Genomic DNA, 22,782 nt, shown 5'->3' on the forward strand with positions numbered 1-22,782 from the left:
TAAGTGCTACTCAGTCAATCAGTCTCTGCAGACACAACTTCTTTTCAGGAATTCTCATTCACAGACTCTCACAACTCTATAATAAAAAGTCAATCTAATTTAAAAAGCGGGCTAAATATTTAAATGGATATCCTTCCCAGGAAGATATTAAATATCTACCAAGCATGTGAAAAAAAAACATTCCACATCAACAGTAACTAGGCAAAAGCAAAGCTAAACAACAATGAGATAGCACTCATATTCGCCGAGACCAGATGACACCATGGCAAGATGTTCCTAAGGTGTAATTGTGGCGTACATGCTTTGTCGGTCACCAATAGCTGTGTAATTGGATGTAAGGCCCATTCATGCATAGCGCTGAAAAACATAGCCAACTGCTCAGGGATTGTGATGTCATGCATCTTAGAGGAGAATGTATGGACACTTTACTAAACCGCCCCAATCACTAATTGCAATCTAAATCATTATCCTTATTACAAATAAGTGTAGCTCTCATCCCTCACGGAAGGAGCTTCTCTTTGCGACAGACAGAGACCACTGCAATAAGCCACAACCATTCAAGACTGTCCAGTTGTTATCTCAAGCCAGGAAACAACTGGCTGTGGGTTGTCTAACCCTAATGGACACATCTACAATATACCTCCTTCACCTATAAAGCTCATGGAACAGCATGGAAGAAAGAGGAAAGACTGTTAGAACCGGAGGACCGGAAAGTCTGCAGTGAAGTTTTATCTCTCAGAAATGAAAGGGAAGCTAGCCCCATGAAATCTCACCAATTTCTCTGCCTGATATTGCCTAATGGCAAAACGAACAAGTATGCTAATGTGGAAAGGGAAAAACCTCACATCCCACACAAAGAACTACAGATGACTAAGGAGTAGAATACTTAGAGGGAGAGCAAAAGTCTTCCCCAGAGGAGGGATCGTTAATTGATTATTCAATAACAAGTGATGAGCCCTGAAATCATATACATACGAGCGACAGACTCATTGAATGGCATTTATATGTTTATGCATTTATACACATGTGCATTTATGTAACAATAACAAAGAAAAAGTGTATGAACTTGAAAATGGGAGGTCATGGGAGGGTCTGGAGGGAAGAAAAGGAAGGAAAAATAATGTATTTGTATTTTAATTTCAAAATTAATAAAAAGTAATTGTCTGGATATGAAATACTTGTCACCCTGGTACATTTCTGATGTGTATATAGAATTATGTAGCACTATAAAATTTTTACTCCCTAGAAAATAATAATAGAAATGTATATAAAAGCAGTTCTGCTCATAGCATATGCCCCTAAGCAGCTGAAAGATATAACTAAAACAAAAACTTGTACACAATGTTTACAGAATTATTCATACTAGCCAGAAGTTGGAATGACCCAAATGTCCATTACATGATGAATGTACATATTCATTCACAAAAGTATGTATCCATTTATTAATGATACTTGCTATAACACGAATGATGCTTTAAAATAAACACAAGTGAAATCTCTACACATAAGATAACAGATGTTGTATGATTTTATAGGTAATGCATGTAGACAGTGTTTAGCAATTGCAAATGGGAAGAAAAGAGAGCATAGCAATCTCAGAACTACACAGTGAGGAAAGAATTGTCTCTTCAAGGGGAAAATATGCAGTAATTTGTTTTTACTTTTGATGTAATAAAAATACTTTCGAAGTGGACAGAGCTAATGGTTGTACAATATTCTATGTGTACCTAATGCCAATAAATTTCACACAGCCAATGACCGCTGCCATTTTGTCACACTCCTACGTTTTATTGAACAATAAACGTTTCTGAAACTAAAGCATCCTGTTTTTCTAGATTCTTGCCATTTTTGCCCTACCAACTCCCATATCACCTGACATTCTCTAGCCCATCTAAAGTAGGAAGAAGAAGAGTGTGAGGAGACTGGAGGGAGAAAAAAACATAGAGGAAATCTTGGAGGGCCTTGGAAGGCCTGTGAAACAGATAGACAAGATAACCACATAGGCTTTACATAAGGAAAAGATCTAAAAGATAGGCAGATGAAAATCTCTGCTTTAGGGAATCAAGCCCCTTCTCCACTTACAGACAAAGCTAGTTATAGGGTACAAAATGGGAAGAAAAGGGGGCACTGAAATTGTCTTGCTTTTGGCCCATGGTTGACCATTGTTAGGATAGCTAGGGAAATATGGTGAGAAGTGAATTAAAAAATGTTAGGTGACTGATAAAACATTTCTCAGGTCAGTAGGGTTAGAATGGCAATAATCTAGGAAAAAAAAAAAAACAAGTTACCTTGAGGAGCTGTCACCAATTAACCAAAATGGTATGCAAAATGGCTTTACAAAATGGCATAACCATGATCAACAATAAGTTTTATGTTACGTATATTTTCTGTCAGCAATGAAGCAACTCAAAGAGAAAAAAGAAAAATAGCCCCAATTATTTAGAAAATTAAACAAAATACTTCTAAATAATCCTTGAGCCCAAGAAGAACTCAATAATGAATGTTAGAATATATATTAATTGAACAACAATAAAATTAGGACATATTAAGATGTATCAGTGCTGAAAGATGGCTCAGTAGTTAACAGAAATGGCTTATCTTCTAGAGGTCCTGAGTTCAATTCCCAGCAACCACATGGTGGATTACAACCATTAGTAATGGCATCCAATGTCCTCCTCTGGTATACAAACATATGTGCAGAAAAAACACTCATACACATAAAATACATATACAAACCTTTAAAATATATGTCAGATGTGTTTATGACAGTGTTTAGTATGTTTGTGATTTAAATATCTTAAAAAATAATCTAAATCAATGTTTAAGCTTCTATCTCGATAAGCTACATAAGAGCAAAGAAGATAAAAAAGATATGGAATATACTTAATACAGAGCAAAGAGTTAAAAACTTTCAGTGATAAATATAGAAATTAATAAAATTAAAAATTTAGAGGGAATAAGTGAGGTCATAAGCTTATTTTCTGAAAAAAAAATCAATAAGCTTTTAAAAATAGTTATCCTGATCAAGGAAAAAAAAAGACATAAATTACCAATAATGGAAGAAAGAACATAATTGCACCAAACCTCATTAATATTGAAAAGATACTAAGATTCCATCATGAAAAACTTTGTATCAATAAACCTATTAGGAGAAATAAACATATTCCTTAAAAGATATTGATAGAATGTATTTTGCAAAATTGGTACAATAATTTTCATTCCTACATGCTGTTTAGTGGAATATGAGTCTCAGCAGGGTTTGCCACTTGCTTCTACCAACAGAAGACAAGAGAAGTGAAGAACGTGACAGCCTGTCATTCAGGAGTCAGGTCATAAATGACAAAAAAAAAAAGTTAACTGAAATACACTGGAAATGTAGGCATGTGTAAACAAATACACGCATTTGTTTATTTGTTTGCTTGTTTATTATGTGTGCACATATGTCTATATGTATATATTTATATATATCATGTATATGTGTATAGTATACATATATACAACAATATATTTTTTTAGCATCACCCAGTTCTTGGAAACCACATGCCTTCTTTTCTCTCTTCAAACTATTTCCCAATGTACTAAGGAGAGTTTAGCTAATTCTGAGGATATTATTAAATTAACTTTCTCCTCTATTTAGTTAGACAACTCTCCTGTAGCACAAGGTCAGAGTCGCTCTGTCTTAATATTCTCCTGTGTGATACAATTGCCTTTGTGCCCAGATGGTCTGAGTTATGGCCTTCTTCTATACACATGTGCTATGCGGTTTCTTAGGGCTCTTTTTTTTTTTTTTCCTTTTTCTTAAGAGTGCAAGTCACAAGATAAGTGACGGTTTCTTAAAGGCTAATTAAGAACCTTTCTGCCTCTGTCCTGCTTAATTAGCATCTGCCAGCCTTGATTATACTCAGATTTTAAAAATTACACTCCATTCATATTTGTTATACTTAAATGGATATCATGAAATAACAAAGGACAGCTACTGTTCTGAGATGGTCCAAAGAATCACTGTTACACTGTGAGAAAGAAACTAGGAAAATAACATAAATGCTAGGCCAAAGCCTCTTTTATGAGCTCTCACAGTTGCTGGACCTGCTTAAGGGCAAGAAGATAATTTTTCTTTGACATAATAATTCCCACTGTTTTTTTAAATATGAAATTTACCAATGAAGATAAAGTCATATTAAATTTTAATAATTCTCAAGATCTCTTTGTACATAATGCATATGTGGAGCTTATAGAGATGCTGTTTGCTGACCCGATCTGTATCTATGCAACTTTTATCCTTAGCAACCTGTTGTATATAAAGAGAGAATTAGGTCTACATTGAAGGCATTTGAGAGGTTAAATAGAATGAGGGTATGGTGATTTGAATAGGAATGGCTCCATAGACTCATGTGGTTGAACGCTTGGCCCATAGGGAGGGACACTGTTAGAAGATATGGCCTTGTTAGAGTAGGTGTGGCCTCACTGGAGGAAGTACGTCACTTTGGAGGTGGGGCTTTGAGGTGTCGTTTGCTCAAGCGATGACCATGTGGCTCACAGTTGCTTTGGCTGCCTATGGTTCAAAATGTAGAACTCTCAGCTCCTTCTCCAGCACCGTGCCTGCCTACATGCCGCCATGCTTCTGCCTACGACAATCATGGACTGAACCTCTGAACCTGTAAGCCAACCCCAATTAAATGTTTTCCTTTATAAGAGTTGCCATGGCCATGGTGTCTCTTCACAACAATAAACCCCTAAAACACTGGTCTAAGCCAATTCAAACAAGCAACTGCAGACATTAAATAAAATAATTTCAAATAAGTAAAGTGAGGTGCAATGAAGCACAGAATGAGGTCCCTAACATTAGGTCTGGAAAAGTGGGACACCTTTTTTGGAGAAGAACGTTTACATAGTGATTCAAGAAATATGTTAGAGAGCAGTCTAGAAGTCTCAATGAGAGGGAAAAGTTTGTTCAAACCTTTCAGTCAGGAGCCAAAGGAGGAAGGCCTGAGAATACAGACATTCTGCACAGACACCGGAGATGAGGCTGGACAGTGAAGCAGACAACAGGTCGGGTGACACTTTTAGAAATGTTGGGACATTCATCTGAGTTCCGTAGACTGTCCCTAAAGAGTTCTAAGCAGAGGAATTATGTGTTGTGACTGCAAAGCTGAAGACTTTCCTGGCTTCAGCATCCACAATTATATCTGAATAAACCAGATAAGGCTTTCTTTCTCTTAATGATTTTATTATGTTTTGCTTCTTTATACTTTATAAAATTTATACTACAATTTTCTGTCCTTTGTAAACTAGCAATGTAGCCTGAATCTTATGAAGCACAGCCGGAGGCAGTCTGATGCCCACAGTCTTGAGGTAGCTCCCTAAATCAAATTGCAAAGCCGTAATTCAAACTTTGTTCTCAGTAAGCTGGGCTACTTTAAATTTCTTTGTCACCCATTTTAGTAGCAATTTTAATCAAACACTTAAGTTGCAGAAATTGCAGATAAACTTCTGTTTCGAACAATATAGTAAAGGCAGCTGAGACTGGGAAGCAATACCAATGGGCTATCGGGTTAGAGAAAAGTCACCTTAATTATTGACATCAACTCTGGAAACTGTGATAGCATTCTAGGGTGCTATAGATCACCACTTCCCTGAACTCCCCAGCCACTGTCTGAATGTCTGTATCTTCACAAAGTTACTTTGTTGCAATCCTAATCCCTGACATAATGGTGTTTGGGAAGTGATTAGATCATGATAAAAAGAGCTTTTACAAATGGGACATGTGTCCTTATAAATGAGACACAGAGAATTCTCTCTTCTTTTCCTCCATTTGAGAACACAGCCAGAAGGCAGCTAGCTGTCTACATGAGGAGAGAGGACCTTCACTAAACCCCAGCTATGTTGGTATCTCAACTACTATCCTCCAGAACTGAGAACATAAATACTTGTCTTTCAAACTATTCAATTTATTTTATTCTGTTTAAATACAAACATATCAAGATCTTTTTTAAATGTTTTATTACATTTTGTTGTATATGTGAGCATGTGCCTCTGTGTGTGTGTTTGTGTGTGTCCCAAAAATCAGAGAACAATTCTCAGTAGTCGGTCTCTCCTTCTATCTGTGGGTCCTAGGATTGAACTCAGGTCACTAGGCTTGGTGGGAAAGAACCTTTACCCATTGAGCCATCTCGTTTGCTGCCCAGACTAAGGTCTTTAGGAAAGGGTTCCGTACCTTGCTCTGGTTCTACCAAGCAGTGTTGATACTTAGGAGAACACAGTGTCTACTGCATGAATGTTAATCGTGGGTCTCTCAGAATAAATACTATAAATCCCACCGAGGGGCTGAAAGGATGGCTTTAGTGAGTTTAGGGCTTGCCTTGCAAATATGAGTACCTGAATTTGAATTGCCGGAACTCAGGTAAAGCCAGACAACATAGAGAATATCCATAATCCCACTGCTCCAGAGAGAGAGAACCCCCAAAAGCTGTCATGACAAAATCAACTGTGAAAGACAAAAAGAAACCCTGTCACACACACACACAAACACACACACACACACACAGCCTCCAGTCTAGCCTTGATCATGGGCACACCTTTTGCAATGTTAGCAATGAATAAAGAGGCTCTCCTGGGCCTTCTATCAATTCGCTGATGAACCCCTTCTCCAGGTAGCCCTTCCCATCAATGCTAAATGTCTTCATCTGGAGTCCTGGGCATAAACTCTGAAGAAATTAAAAAACCTTGCTGTTTTAATAACCCTCATCTTTCCAAAACAGACACAATGTAGTGCAATTTCTTTACCTACAGGAAATGTTGTTGCCCTCGTGACTTTACTGTGCCAGAAATCCTCAAACCCCAAATGGACTCCAATCCCTAGGCTCACACAGACCTCCAAATCTCAGAAGATTCCTGTCAAGCATCCCCTCTTTTTCATAATGGGAAGGAAGCTAAAAATGGTGTGTCATTCACTGGTCTCCGTCAACTCAGATATGTTGGCAAGATATCCCCAGTCCCCCGCAATTAAAGGCACGTAAGCGCTACATAGTCCCTTCCCCCCAACTCTACTTCCCCAGCACAGAAAACAGGAAAAGAGTGTTACGACTTATTATATATGCAGATAATCCTAGCTCGGTGTTCAAGTATGCCGAAGCATTATCCTGAAACAGATGCAACAGTATCCCTTTGCTTATTGTTCAAAGGCCGGAAGTAAAACCTTCCTCTTGGAAGCTGGAAGCAGCCAGTCAAATTTCTTGGCATAGTAAACCTAACAGAACAGTCCAAACAGTGTAAGCTCTTGAGCCCCCTGTGCATTGAGCCTCATGTGTTCCTACTTGAGAGGCAATCCCTGACTATTTCTGGCCTATATCTATACATCTTGAACAACACTTGAAATTTTCTTCTATTCATGATGCTAATTAACAAAGACAACTGAAGTCAATGTTGCCTTAGGGGAGTGAACATCTCATTAGTCATTCAAATGTTAACTGTTTTAGAAGTGCACACTCCTGGGAAAGTACTTCAAATATTAACTAACCACTCATAATGCCTGTGCATTAAAACTAATTAATAAGCCTGTATCCTACCCTGTCAAGAAGAATATTAAATTAATTTTCAGAGAGAGTAATGAGACAAGTTTGTTAGCTTTCCATCGCTATAATAAATAACTGAGATAATCACCATACTCACAGTGAGGGCTTATTTAAGCTAATGGCTTTGGAAGATTGTTGTGGTCAGTTGACCCCAGTGCTTCGGGACAGCGCATCACAGTGGAGATTCTGTGGCGGACAAACTGCAGCAAACAGGAGGAGGGGCACTTAGCAATATCCCCTTCAAGATCACACCCGAAATGGCCAGAGCACCTCCTACTCTTCCTCTTTTGAAAGTTTCCTCTCCTCTCAACAGCTGTGAACAAGCTCTTTTTTAAATTTAATTTTATTTATATATTTATTTATTACAGTTTATTCACTTTTATCACAGCTGTAGCCTCCTCCCTCCATTGTCTCCTCCCAATCCCACCCTCCCTCTCTCTTGTTCTCCTATGTCTCTCCCGCAGTCCAATGATAGGGGAGGACCTCCTCCCCTTCCATCTGCCCCTAGCCTATGAGGTCACATCAGGACTGGCTGCATCATCTTCCTCAATGGCCTGGCAAGGCTGCATCCCCGAGAGGGAGGTGATCAGAGAGCCTGCCACTGAGGTCATGTCAGAGACAGCCCCTGTACCCCTTACTAGGAAACCCACTTGGAAACTGAGCATCCAATGTGCTTCCTTTGAACAGGGGGTCGAGGCCCTCTCCATTCATGGTCCTTAGTTGGAGTATCAGTCTCTGAAGCGCCCCCCTGGGCCCAGATATTTTGGCTCTGTTGTTCTCCTTGTGGAGTTCCTGTCCCCTCCAGGTCTTTTATCTCCCTCTTCTTCCATAAGGATTCTGGCACTCTGCGCAAAGTTTGGCTATGAATCTCAGTATCTCCTTCAATACCCTGGTGGGGAGAGTCCTTCAGAGGTCCCCTGTGGAAGGCTCCTGTCCTGTTCCTTGTCTTTTCCTACTTCTGATATCTATCCTGTTTGCCCTTCTGAATAAGGATTAAGCATCTTCCCTAGGATCCTCCTTTAACACATGGACCTTTGGGGGACATTCTTTTTTTTTTTAAACTATTGTGCCAGTCAGTTTTTTTTTACACTTTTTTTAAAATTTTTTATTTTACGTGCATTAGTGTGAAGGTGTCAGATCCCTTGGAATTAGTATTACAGACAGTTGTGAGCTGTCATGTGGGTGCTGGGAATTGAACCCGGGTCTTTGCGAAGAGCAGACAGTGCTCTAATCACTGAGCCATCTCTCCAGCCCTGGGGGACATTCTTAATCCCAACTATAACAACCTGAGAGGGTCTTATTTATAGTGTTCCCCTTCACTCTCCAAGTACCCTAGTTTGAGAGAGAGAGAAAAACTGTAAATACATGATAAACAATGATTACACTCCGTGGTCCCAGTCTATTCTCCAGTTGTGCTCTGTCCATATTACTGAAGGTTGTACGGTTCATCACCCATTCTGTGGAGAGTAAAATGACAGCCAGCCTCCGATGCATGAAGGCTACCCTCAACTAGCATGAGGAGGTCTCTAAAAGATCTATCTGCTGTCTTAGAGATGAAAGGTCGCATGCCTCTACGAAGGAAAGCAGGTCCCTAAAACCCCATGCCTCGAATCCCTCATCCCCCGCTCAAATTGAGTTGGAGGATCTGACAGGTCAGATTTGTTCCTCTCATTCTGTGCACGGACCCTTGACGCATGACTGCCAGGAGACTCGCCTGAACTCCTGGCAGTCTAGGCTGTCTAGTTTGCATTGGAATAGCCCACAGCTCCTGCCCACACTTTTCAAGAATTCTGATAAACCAGAGTTGGATGCAAAAAAAAAAAAAAAAAAATTACATTTAGTTTCTGTTTTGGCTTATAACCACCTTTAGCCTCCAAATTTAAGCAGACATTCCAACTTGGAAGCCTGCACCCTTACTAATTATTCCCAAATTTCTTGTACCTGCTCCTGAAGAATAATTCTTTCGAGGAATGAAGAACACCTCTCCAAAACATTGTTTAAATGAGGATTTGGATCCTCTCTCGCTTTCCCATTTGGGGTGATTGCCAAACCCTCTTACTTTAAACAATAGATTTCCTGATCAATGTGTTTAGGAAGATGCAGGCTTTGGCACTTATTCTTATGTCTTATTCACGTATCTTACCTGTGGTATGGTGGTCTGGGGACAGATTCACAAAGGCAGTTGGGGCATGGGGTTTAATCCCATCTAGAATGGCACCTGAGATCACGACAGCTGTGTCTCAAGAGTCTTAACCAGTTTCGAACAGCCTCCAACATCGCGGCTAATCATCTCTCTGTGCCGAAACTCCCTTGTTATTGTTGTTATTCTGACTACTTTAGATCTGTATTTTCATCTGAGTTCTCAGCTTCATTAGACAGGAGCACTTTAGTGATAGAACGAATTACGTTAGTCATATGTTTAACTACATCACTGAAGAAGTACTGTGCTATTTGGATGAAAGAATCCCTATTTACTACTGAGTCTGCCTGTTACCTGCAGCAAGGAACTCCGTTTTCTTGGATTGTCTCTGTAAACAGAGATCGTCTCTGTAATCAGAGCTGTTTGAAGAGATGCTTAAAGGGCTTGCTGGGATGGCTCCAAGGTTAAGAGCACTTGTCGCTTTTGCAGAAAATTCAGGCTTGGTTCCCAGCACCTAAATAGCATCTAACAACCATCTGTAAAACCAGTTCCAAAGACCCCCAAATCCTCTTCTGGCCTCTCCAGGAACTGCATGAATATGGTACACAGACATAGACAAAGGCAAAACACGCATATACAGAAAATAAGTCTTAAGATGATTTTTTTAAAGCAAGTAATAAATATAAGTCTCGAGTGATTAAACATAGGCACAAAGAATTTATGTAAGTTATTCAGTATTGACACTTATTTAGGAAACATATTCAGGTCTGGAGTAATGATAACTGGGACAGTGATTCAGGTATTGAGCTAAGCCTTTCATATTCACCCTTACTCTCATTTATTCCTAATATTATTCTTAATCTTGTTACTAATCTATTCCTTTCCATGATGAGTATATACTTAACTATCTTGAGAGAGTTAATATGGTCAGAAGCTCCACCTGTATAATACCAAAGACATTCAAACCTACGTTTGCCTACCTGGAGAAACTAGGTTCTTTTAGCTATGTCAGTTTTATGGTAAGAAATTTATGTAGTAGGAAATCAAATTATAAGTGCCAGTCCGTGTGATTCAAGAACCATACCTAAGAGCAACTGGCTTCATTTAAAACAGAAATGCTTAGCAAAGAGACTCGAGCAACTTAGCTTGTTCTTGATGTATTCCTTTAATATGACGACCCAGGTATCTAGGGCTCCAATGCTCCAGCATGTGGGAAGGGATGGGAATGAGAGGGTTTGCAGGCAGGAATCAAGCAATAAGTGAGTGTCCAGTTCAGTCTAAGAGGTGGATCACCTAGCAAATGCAGTAGCCTTCGAAGTAGTGGGGAATGGGTAGGCAACAGCCATCCTCAAATATTTCTCACTCAGGAAAAAAAAAAAAAAATCTAACCCTTCTGAATTTCCATGCTAACATAAACAAAGTAAGTTGTCTCAGCCCTTATTTCAACGTAACTGCTTCTGTGCCAAAATAAGGTGAGAGTATTATAGGAAACTATAACTCCAAGCTCCCCTCGTAATGCCCCCCATACTGGCTCTAAATATATGTTAGATTATACAGTACACGGTCTGTAGTTATCTGTGAGTTTCTTACCTTACAGTAAGGAGCGCAAGAAACTTAATAAACCCATTTCTTCATGAAGTAGTGGTGAATAACCCAAGTAAAAGAGCCTCCACCCTGCAAATAAATTTAATTAACTGGGGGAAGTCGAACTATAGTGCTCAACTTTCTATCTCACAGTAAAAGCACTTTCTTGCTTTCACACCTGAAATGATAAGTGAGACACTATACCCAGCAGTGAGTTGTCGCTATTCACTGCTGAGAATTTCAGCTAGTGCCGCTGAAACAATGGAATGAGTGGTTTCTAGGGGGAAGTGCTGTGAAATGGTGTCTTGTAGATCTGACGTGGCCGTCGCACTCAGGAACTCACATCAGCCATGTTTACCTGAATAACAGCTGGAAAAGGTCAAGCCAATCAACTCCGGCATGGGTGGAGGAGTGACTCATAAGGCTGTCCAGCTAGCTGAGGAGCCCTTGGCTATTGACAGCTTCTAAGAAGGTTGTTCACCTTTGGGTGTGGTGCTGGTAAGTTGTCCATGTTCAAGCAGGCAGCACTCATTGGACTCACTGGCTTATAAAAATAACAAAGAAGAGGAGGTGGACATGAAGGTGGGATGGACACATTTGGGAGGAACTTGTGTGAGTAGGAAGGATAAGTTGGGGCTAGATATGACCAAGTTTCATCATATAATTATGAAATTGTCATAGAATAATGATATTTTTAATTTTAAAATGACATTTACTTAATAAACCGGACTATATGCATTGTTTTGGAGTTATACTCTGGCTATAGTTCTGCATGCATGACTCTTTAATTATAACTTAGAAAAATTAGACTATTTTACAGGCCAAGCAGCCTCACTTTCCTTGTCAGGTTCCAAACGCAACTGCCAATCAGGAAAGAGACAGTGGCACTCTCTATTTCACTTGACTTAGACAAGAGAAAGGTGGAGGAAGAGAATAAAATGAAAAAGCTACATACAAATCTTGCAGCTGATCAAGCTACCCCAATGATGTAAAGCTAACCTTAATTTTAATATCCTGTGATGGTTTGGATATGATTTAATTTGTCTCCCTGAGGTTATGCCCTGGCATGACAAAATCTTAAAAAGGTGGAGACTAGTGCAACATTAGATCATGAGGATACCACCCCCAGAAGGTCTCCTGGCGACAGTTTCACAAATCAAGGCTACCCCATGCCATGGTCCTTCCTGTACAGAGAAGGTTGTTTTTCTACTCCCTCATGTTTTGACATGAGGCAGGCTGTGGGGTGGGAGTAACTTGAGGTGATTTGTTCTTTAGACCTTCTAGACACCCAAAGCTTGAGCCAGATAAGCCTCTTTATTTATGAAGTGTCCAGCGTCAGGCGTTATGATATAAATGTACAACATATATATAATCTACATTATGATATATTAGTACAACACATTCTCAGCCTGGCTTGTTCACATCCGCCTACATAATGCTGGTAAGTTATTCTCATGGGCATGCTTTATATGGTATAGAAAATGCTGAGTCGTTGGGACAATCCACTTCTCTTTACCACTGTATCAACAGCTTTAGAGAAGTGGGTTGTCATTGTAATTGCCAAAGAAGGTGTCATGGTAACATTCTATAAAGCACATGCACATAGAATGGTCAGAAATCACCTATCTCTCCCAGGTCTCTTTCTGAGTCGTGAGCTCAGTAGACTGTTAGATTTTTGTATCTTACTGGCTCATGTTATGAAGTTTTTTTGTTTTCATGTTATGAAATTTTTTGTATTTTCCATCTGAGAAATGTGCACATTCCTATAATCCCAGCACTCAAAAGATTAAGAGAGATGCTAGTTCAAAGCCATCCTCAGCTACTTAGTGAGTTCCAAGCCAACTTAGGCCATATAAAACCCATCTCAAAAAATAAAGCAAGGCAAAAAAAAAAAAAAAACCCATAAAACATCTTTCAGTCATTGTGTGAGTCTGCTTTAGCCAACTTATATCAAGTGGGATTGTTACAGCATGATTTGTGATCTGCAAAGATTTACATATTACAGTCCTAACCCTACTTCAAAATGAGAACTTATTTATAAATAGGGTCATCAGTGATGCAATTAACTGAGATGAGGTCAAATTTATGCAGGCCTTAAATCTGATAAAACTGGTGACCTTATGAAATGGGGAAATTTTGGCACAGACTTGCACACTCGTACACAAGCAAAATACTATGTGAATACGTGATGTGTTTATAAGTCAAGGAACACTACAGAGTGACAAAAAAAATTACCAGAAACCAATAGCAGAAAACAGATCCTCCTTTATAGCCTTTAGCAAGAACCACTCTCTTTTTTTAATTTAATTTTATTTTTTTATTCTTAGGTACATTTTATTAACTCTGTATCCCAGGTGTATCCCGCTCCCTTATTCCCTTCCAATCCCACCCTCCCTCCCTCTCTCATCTCCTCCCTGCCCCTTTCCAAGTCCACTGATTGGGGAAGACCTCCTCCCCTTTCATCTGACTCTGTTTTATCAGGTATCTCCAGAGTCCTCCTCTGTGGCCTAGCAGAACTGCTCCTCCCTTGGGGGAGTGGGGAGGTTAAAGAGCCTGCCATTGAGTTCCTGTCAGAAATAGTCGCTGTTCCCCTTACTATGGGAAACCAATTAGTTACTGAGCTACCACGGGCTTCATCCGAGCAAAGGTTCTAGGTTATATCCATACATGGTCCTTGGTGGAGTATCAGTCCCAGAAAAGACCCCTGTGCCCAGATATATTTGGTCCTTGTGGAGCTCCTGTCCTTTCCACGTCATACTAACTTCCCTTCTGCCGAAGGTTTGGTTATGAGTCTTAGTATCTGTTTTGAACCACTGCAAGAACCACTCTTGATAACAATTGTCTCAGAAGTCTAGCTAGTGCCTGAGCTGCCAGACAAGGAATTTCTGCTGTTTTACTCCATCTAGTTTATGACTCTTTGCTACTCTTCGGTCATCCCTACAAAACCCATCTATGTGTGTTATACAGAATTTCATTCCAGGGTGGTTTCCTGGGTTTTGTTTTTCTTTAAAAATTTGTTTAATTTAAAAACTTAAAGACCTCCATACATACTTCATACTGAATCTACGTCACTCCTGCCCCTCCCCCATTTTTAAGGATGCGTCTTACGACCGAAAAAGAAAACAGTGTTTCCCAAATCCTAACATGGAAAAGACAAGTTATTTGTTAGAGTCTATCTCCTTGAAAGTGTGATGTAGCCTCCCAGTGACATCCGGTACACATCTATCATAAATATTCTTTAATGTGCTCAAATTGTGTGCTTTTACATGGAAAAACACAGCTGGTATATTCACAAACTAAATAAAGGGAAGGTAGTTGAATGAGAACATGAGTTCAGTTCCCGGCATCCATTACAGGCATCTTTCAACCGCCTGTCACTCTGGTGCCAAAAAGCTCAGAATTAAAACTGAACTGCTTTTAAAAGACTTGTGTGATTATTGAGTATGTCCCTTCACTTATATACACAATTCAAAGAAAAAAGTAAAACCACTTTGAGATGAAGTCTAGGAGCCTGGAGTAGCAATGTATATTAACAGATAGCCAGGACTATTTACTTTTAGGTTCTCTTTGTTTAAAGAGAAGGGTGGGCTGGATGTGGAGAGACAGAGGGAGGGAGGGAGTGTGCATGCGTATGCTTGCTTGGCATGTACTGCCTAGCCAAAGCATTCGTCTGCAGTTCTCAGAATACGGACGGATGCAGGAGGATCACTTGAGCCCAGGAGTTCCAGACCAGGGTGGGTAACACCACAAAAACCTGTCTCTAGGAGAATGCAAAAGTGTCCAACCTTAAATGGATAAAATTTGCATTTTAATTCATAAGATGGTTGTTCTTCTAGAAATTTGCACTTTTGCAATATAGAAGTAGAAACTATTTTGTACCCAAATGTAAGCTTCGGATGTGGATTCAAATGCATAAATGTCTTTATCCCTGTTCCCTTAGGCACATTACAAACTGTCTGGTATATCACTGCTTTAAGTGTTGAGGTGAAATTGGCTGAAAGGGTTTGACACTTCCTGAGGGCCCTCCATTCCTGAACACAAACATTAAAGTGCTGCCTTTTTACTTTGGATACACACACACACACACACACACACACACACACACACACACACACCTTTAAGCATCTGACAAAAGTTATGGACTCCTATGAGAAAAAGCACACAACTACAAGTATGTCTAAATGTTTGGAAACAATTATGGAGGTTTCCTGAAGTACAAATATGTATCCCAGGCTAAAAGTCCCCATTTGCACAAGGCACCAGATGTAACACAGATATCTAATTTTTGTTCATCTTTGTCTAGTCTATTCAGGCTATAAAAATAAAATAGCATGTAGTGGTTTGAATAAGAAGTGCTCCCTAAAGGGCATGCATGGAGAAGGAGGAAGGGAGGGATTGAGAAGGGAGGAGGGAGGGAACTAGAGGGGGGATACAAAGTAAAAAAAAAAAAAATACTGCACAATACTGAAGTCCAAGCGGATCAAAGACCTCAACATAAAACAAAACGCCTGCCTACAGATTGGGAAAGAATCTTCACTAACCCTTTATCTGACAGAGGACTAATATCGAGTATATACAAAGAACTAAAGAAGCTGAAAAGCAGCAAACCAAGTAATCCAATTAAAAAATGGGCAACAGAGCTAAACAGAGAATTTTCGACAGAGGAATATCGAATGGCAGAGAAACACTTAAAGAAATGCTCATCCTCATTAACCATCAGAGAAATGCAAATCAAAACGACCCTGAGATATCACCTTACACCCATCAGAATGGCCAAGATGAAAAACTCAAGGGACAACACATGCTGGAGAGGTTGTGGAGAAAGGGGAACCCTCCTCCACTGCTGGTGGGAATGTAAACTGGTACAACCACTCTGGAAATCTATCTGGCGCTTTCTAAGACAATTAGGAATAGTGCTTCCTCAAGACCCAGCTATACCACTGCTAGGTATTTACCCAAAGTTTGCTCAAGTACACAAAAGGGATATTTGCTCAACCATGTTTATAGCAGCTTTATTTGTAATAGCCAGAACCTGGAAACAACCCAGATATCCATCAACGGAGGAATGGGTACAGAAATTGTGGTATTTTTACACAATGGAATACTACTCAGTAATCAAACAGGCGGAAATCATGAAATTTGCAGGCAAATGGTGGGATCTAGAAAAGATCATCCTGAGTGAAATATCCCAGAAGGAGAAAGACAAACACGGTATATACTTACTTATATAGACCTATAAGATATAATAAACATAATGAAATCTATACACCTAAAAAAGATAATCAAGAGAGCAGACATGGGGTAAGCTGATCAATCCTCGTTTTGAAAGACAGATGGGATGCGCATTTAACATTGACAGGAGTCTACTGAGCACATTGGAAAGACTCTAACTAGCAGTGTTTTCAAAGCAAAGACTCATGACCAAACCTTTGGCAGAGTACAGGGAATCATAAGAAAGAAGGGGAGTTAGTCTGATGAGGAAAGGATAGGAGCTCCACAAGGACCAAAGATATCTGGGCACAGGGTCTTTTCTGAGACTGACATGCAACCAAGGACCATGTATGAATGTAACCTAGAACCTCTACTCAGATGTAGCCTGTGGTAGCTCAGTAACCAATTGGTTTCCCATAGTGAGGGGAACAAGGACTATTTCTAACAGGAACTCAATGGCTGGCTCTTTGGCCTCCCCACCCCCCAAGGGAGGAGCAGTCCTGTTAGGCCACAGAGGAGAGCTTTGCAGCCAGTCCTGAAGATACCTGATAAAACAGGATCAGATGAATGGGGAGGAGGTCCCCCCTATCAGTGGACTTGGCAAGGGGCACGGTGGAGATGAGGGAGGGAGGGAGGGACTGGGAGGGAATGAGGGATCGGGACACGACTGGGGTACAGAGTCAATAAAATGTAACTGATAAGAAAAAAATAAAATACAAAAATAAAAAATTAAAAAAAATAAAGAAAATGCAGTGCTAATATCTAAAAAAAAAAAAAGAGAAGGGAGGAAACTAGAGGGGGGATACAAAGTAAAAAAAAAAGTGTAATTAAAATAAAATAAAAATTAAAAAAAATAAAATAAAAAAGAAGTGCTCCCTATAGTCTGGGTATCTGAACCCTTGCTCCCCTGTGTGTCGTACTGTTCGGAGAAGTCATGGGAAGATGCAGCCTTGATAGATGTTTTATGTCACTGGGGAAGACTCTGGGAGCTTAAAACCTTGGCCCATTTCCAGTTGGACCTCTGCTTTATGTTTGTGGCTGAGAATGTGAGCCCTCAGCTCCTTGCTTCTGTCACTGTGCCTACCACTAACTGCTCTATCTTCATACCTGTAAGGACTCTGATTCCTCTGGAACTGTAAACCAAAATAAATTCTTTCTTCCATGAGCTGCTTTTGGTCATGGTGTTTTACCGCAGCAACAAAAAAGTAACTAATACATACTATGAGTCATGAGGCAGATACTATCAAATAAACTGAGATGAGGTCAAATCAGAATTAGGCATGTCTTTTGTTGAAGCACACCAACATTGAGACATATCCTGAGAGGTATAGACTAGCATAACCACAGCCATTTTGTTTTTAAGTTACCATTTTGATCATAAGGTGAAATTAAGTTCAGGTTCTCAAGGTCTGCCTGCCTGAGAACTTAAATAGTCTTTTATCTACAATTCAATACTTGCTGGATGTTCTGCTTGAATTAATGATATATGTTCTACAAAAACAGAACCACAATACCCTGCTGTGTTCCTTTCTCCAGGAACGATGAGGAAGCCTATATACTAGCCAATAAGCTTAAAATGCTTTGTCTAGCTACCTAGGTACAATGTACTTGGAAATACTTTGCCTAGCTGGTCAAATGCTAGTATAATGCTACTCTCCCCTTGCTTTACATCTGGTTACCTGGTTATAGTAGTTTATATAAAAAGCCTGCCTTAGACACAGACCAAAATCACAGTCTGGCTCCCAAGCTCTGATTGTGTACCTGAGAAGTCAGTCTTTTTTCAGCGTTCAATAAACATCCATCAGTCTGAGCCTGGTGTTCAAGTGGTCATGGTACAACTTTTCCTGAATCCATAACACTTTCTTTCTCATACTTTTGACAACTGTGAAAGTCCAAATATAAGGAAGTGTTGGGTTTAATGCCTGGTGAGGCCCATTTCCTGGTTTGTGTGTGGCATCTTCTCTCTAAGACCTCTCCTGGCATAGCAGGAAAGGCATATGGGAGCCTCTTTTACAAGGTTACTAATACAATCCATGATTGCTGAGGGCCCTAATGGCCTACCAATCTTCTAAAGCTCAGGTTTTTTTTAATACCATCACATTACAGATTAGTTTTTTGTATACAAATTTCAAAGCACAAATATACCCAGGCCACCTCTTCCAGGAAAGCCCTTTCTGGCTATGCCGATCCATGCTGATTATTTCTTGCCCTGAACTTCTACTGCATTGTTAATATTCATCAATTTAGTGTTGTATTGATTTGTATTGGCTTGCCCTTCTCATTCCTCTTGGCACTTGGACTGTAAAGTCACTAAGGCAAAGATGTATGGTCTTACGCTCTGTGGCATCTTCCAAAGAACTCAAAAATTGCCTGATTGATTTACTTGCTTGACTGAAGCTGTACCATAAATTCTTCCCATTATCCAAGAAGAAAAAGGATCTTCATAATTCTATATAAAATGCGATCTCACAGGGAGAGTAAACAGACAGTTCTGCACTTCGCATAATGCGGTCAGCCAGGTAAGAATAAAAAAGCAGCAGCCATGCGAACAAAATCCTCAGTACAAACACAGGCGAAACCGCCACTTCCCTGCCTTCCTGCAGAGAAGACAATCAGACTGAAAATGATTGATTAGTGAGGAACTAATTAGAGAAGAAGCTTCTTTAACGTGCTCACTAAGCAAAGAATGTGTTTAATTAGTGTGGGAAATGTTAGCATGCCACTGAAATAAATGTTCTGGTCACTCATTCCAACTAATTGGGTATAGAGTGGATTTTGTTTCCTAAGTGATGTTAAAGGACACATTTCAAAAGAAATCACTCTAATTGTGACTTTGTCACAGATAAAGAGGTGACCTCCTAGTAAAGATTTGGAACTAAGAATGTAGGTCAGAGAGAATGGACTTGTCCAGCGTATACAAAGCCTTGGACATGATCACCAACACTGCAAAAGAAAAAATATCTTATCTTGAGCTCATTAATGAGGTAATAGAAAGATGTTACCATTGTTCAGAGAAGAATCCAAAAGAACATATTTATAGATAAGGAGTCTTAAAATGAATATAGAAATGGAGGTTTAAAAAAAATAGAAGCAAAGATAACTGCGTTTCTTACAGGAAAGTCAGTCCACTAAGTCTCTTTAAGCAGAAATGTGCCTTCAGGACAAGCATTACTTTAGAGTGGTATCAGTTTTTGGACATTTCAGAGTAGTGAAATGGCTCCCATCATCTCAGAATGGACAATGTTATTAACTCCCAACAAGGACAGGGATCAACCTGCCCAAAGTACTAATTGTCTTGAATGGGTGGCCACTTACTCCTGACTTTGTTTTCTAGTTTCCTTCTCTGCTGCTGGGATAAACACCACAGCAGAAGCAACCTGGGGAGGAAGGATTTATTTCTTCTCCCAGGTTAGAGTCGGCCCTCAAGACAACCAGCTCAGGCACTTGGCAGCCAAGAAGGCAAGTCAAAAAGTGAACATTCTTCTCTCTGCCATGGCCTTTCAATCTGGGCTGCTACCAGCAGGTGGTCCCCACACACTCATGGGCCTTCCCCCATCAGTCAAGACAGTTGGGGCAGCTCTGCAGAGTGCGGCTTCCTACTCAGATGATTCTAATTTGTGACAGTTAACATTAAACCCAGCCACCATGCTTCTCTTTCTATGAGCTACACGTGGCAGGCCACTGTGAGCTACAATAAATCCTGCTGAAGCGCTGACTCTCTGCTCAGGGAGCCTCCTGATTATTATATCCCATAATTACCTCCCAAGGATAAACTCTTGAATGCCTATAAACCTGTTCTATAGTATACCTCTCTGTTGACAATTAGATCATTTGATGAGTCACCTCTATAAATATTTTCTTAGTTTTAATTTTGCCCTACTTTATTAAGTCAAGTTCTAATAAAACACAATTACCCAAATTAATAAACTTTCTCTTCTGTTTCATTATCTTTGAATGTTTTATAGTCTAGGTAAAATCGCTCAAGGTTTAAGTTTAACGTACTTCTTTATGCTAATGTTCAGATGTCATTTTTTTTAGTTTTCTGGCTTTAGACAAATGTTTATATTCTATTTTATAAGTATTTAGTCAGAATTCTTGGATACATGTATGTTACATCCATTTAGTTTTCATTGTCTTTCAATTGCAGTATTTTTAATATAACTCTCTTCATAAAATATTAGAAACTAAAATTAGCTATTGGGAAAACTTGAAAGATGCAGAAGCCTAGAAAGCATGTTTTGATAATTTTTTTTGTGTTGTTATTTACCACAGATCAAATCTTAGATTTATCAGATTGACTCAAAGAATCAAGTCAATGTAAAGATGGAAGGATATCAATCTTCTGAAATCAAAATGTCAGTACATGGAGAAAAGAAAGCCTTGCTTTTTCCAGTAGGATGACTTTTCCTTCTATCCCCTCTCATAAGTTTTGCCTGTTAATATTTTGCTCCCGAGCTTAAGTAGATTCACTGGAACCTAACTGACCATACTATCCAGCTATTCAGCACTCTTGAATAATCAGTCACTTCTTCCTCTCAGAAATCACAGTACAATGTTTATTTCAGCAGTACATATATTAAAGTTGGAGAGATACAAAAAAGATTAGTGTGATGCTTGCTCAAGGATAACATTCAAATTTGTGAAGCATCCACATTCCATGTTTTTCTGTACACTGGGGGGAAAAGGCACTTCTGATACTGATTTTCACGTCATTCTCACAAATTCTAATCCTTCAGTACAATAGAACCTTTTATTTGTCATGTCAAAATGCTGATTGAAAGTTTTTTGAAGTGGTTGATGACACGACTTCTAATGTCTGGGAGTCAAGGACCTAAAAGAACTGAAAAACATCAAAGTTTCACACCTTACATCATGGCAGAGTCTGAGTTGCTGGTTCTGCTCCTGCCTCCGGCCTTACCTAATTGTGAAATCTTGGAGACACCAGTTTTCTCATCTTATATGAGCTCAGTCTGGTGACTTTGGATCTAGAAGCCATAGTCTGAAGTCTATTTTTACCTGCTTCTGAGACACAGACCATCCTTTATGTGCATTTTTTTTAAAAGAACCAGACAAAACTCAACAAAAGCTCCTCACGGTGGGAAATGACTTGGTGATCTGTGCAGGAGATTTTTGATATTCAAATTATTGTTCCACCTCTTCATCTAAGGTATTGCCTGTTTCACACAGCATCACGTCATTAGACATTGCCCACGTAGTTCCTCCTGCCTATGTCTTTCTACTGCTAGGACCTTCTTGTATGTGCTGTAATTTTTTTCATTTGAGCCTTGGGTGGTGTTCCTGAAACATTAAGGAAGATAACAATAGAGACAGATGGTCTTGTGTGCTGGTTTTCACCCCTTCCTCAAAGTTCTCCAGTCCTTTGCATCTCAAGATGAAAGCAAATCAGTCCATCACTAAGCTCCTCTTCAGCTTCATAGAATCCAGAAAAAAAAAAAAAGTGCACTTTACCACAAGTAATGTTGATCTTGAAATCTTGGGTCTCCCCAGGCTCTCAACATGGGGTGTGTTATTGCTGTCTACAGGCTCTAGTAAATCCTTGTACCATTCTGTGGCTACCCCTTTCTGGATCTCACAGGCTCTGTCTTAGAGGCAATTGATTAAAAGACTTAGTGGCCAACCTCAGTTTCACAGGTTAACATTTTCTTATCTCTTAGTAAAATTAGAGATATTTAGCATAGTTATTTTGCCATCAGCAAGTTTCATTATTCTCATTCATTTTGTTATCCTGAGAACAAGGGAAATGAAAACTCTATACTCAATTGCCAGAGTTATACTTTATTGCACACTTATAAAAACTTTGTTGAACAAATTAGTAAAAAACTGATTATTAGTGATTATTAATAAAATGATTTATGATGTTCAAAGGTAATTTTTTATTTTTATTTTTATTTTATAAATTGATTTTTTCACCCACTTAAAATATTAACATGCTTACATGGTAGTCAGTGTTACATTTAAAGCTTACACACATACAGGTTTCTTTTTCTCCTTTTATTGAAAATAGATTCTTTCTGCCTAATAAGCTGTTGATTGATACAATCAGAATGTTAAGTATATAAAATGTCATAACAAGCCCATATGATGTATAACCACTGTATACTATAAATAAAATCATTTTAAGAATCGTACATTTTTAAGCTACAATTCAATCAGCACCAAATAGATAACCTCAGTAAGTGGAATAGACAAACAGCTCCGAGGACAAGGGCTTCCTTACATCCTCAAGCTCCCCTGGACACCAGCAGGCTTTCCACC

The 22,782-nt window shown here is 39.3% G+C and overlaps 1 non-coding gene across 1 annotated transcript; it reads left to right on the forward strand.

Moving 5' to 3' along the window:
• The first annotated feature begins 21,060 nt into the window (after window positions 1-21,060).
• LOC129671818 (U6 spliceosomal RNA) lies at window positions 21,061-21,171 on the forward strand. The gene has a single exon (XR_008719407.1). It is a non-coding gene; the product is annotated as a U6 spliceosomal RNA (small nuclear RNA).
• The last annotated feature ends 1,611 nt before the right edge of the window (window positions 21,172-22,782 follow it).

This window comes from Psammomys obesus, unplaced genomic scaffold (genome assembly GCF_907164565.1).
Source record: "Psammomys obesus unplaced genomic scaffold, mPsaObe1.curated_primary_1811, whole genome shotgun sequence".
Lineage (NCBI taxonomy): Eukaryota > Metazoa > Chordata > Mammalia > Rodentia > Muridae > Psammomys > Psammomys obesus.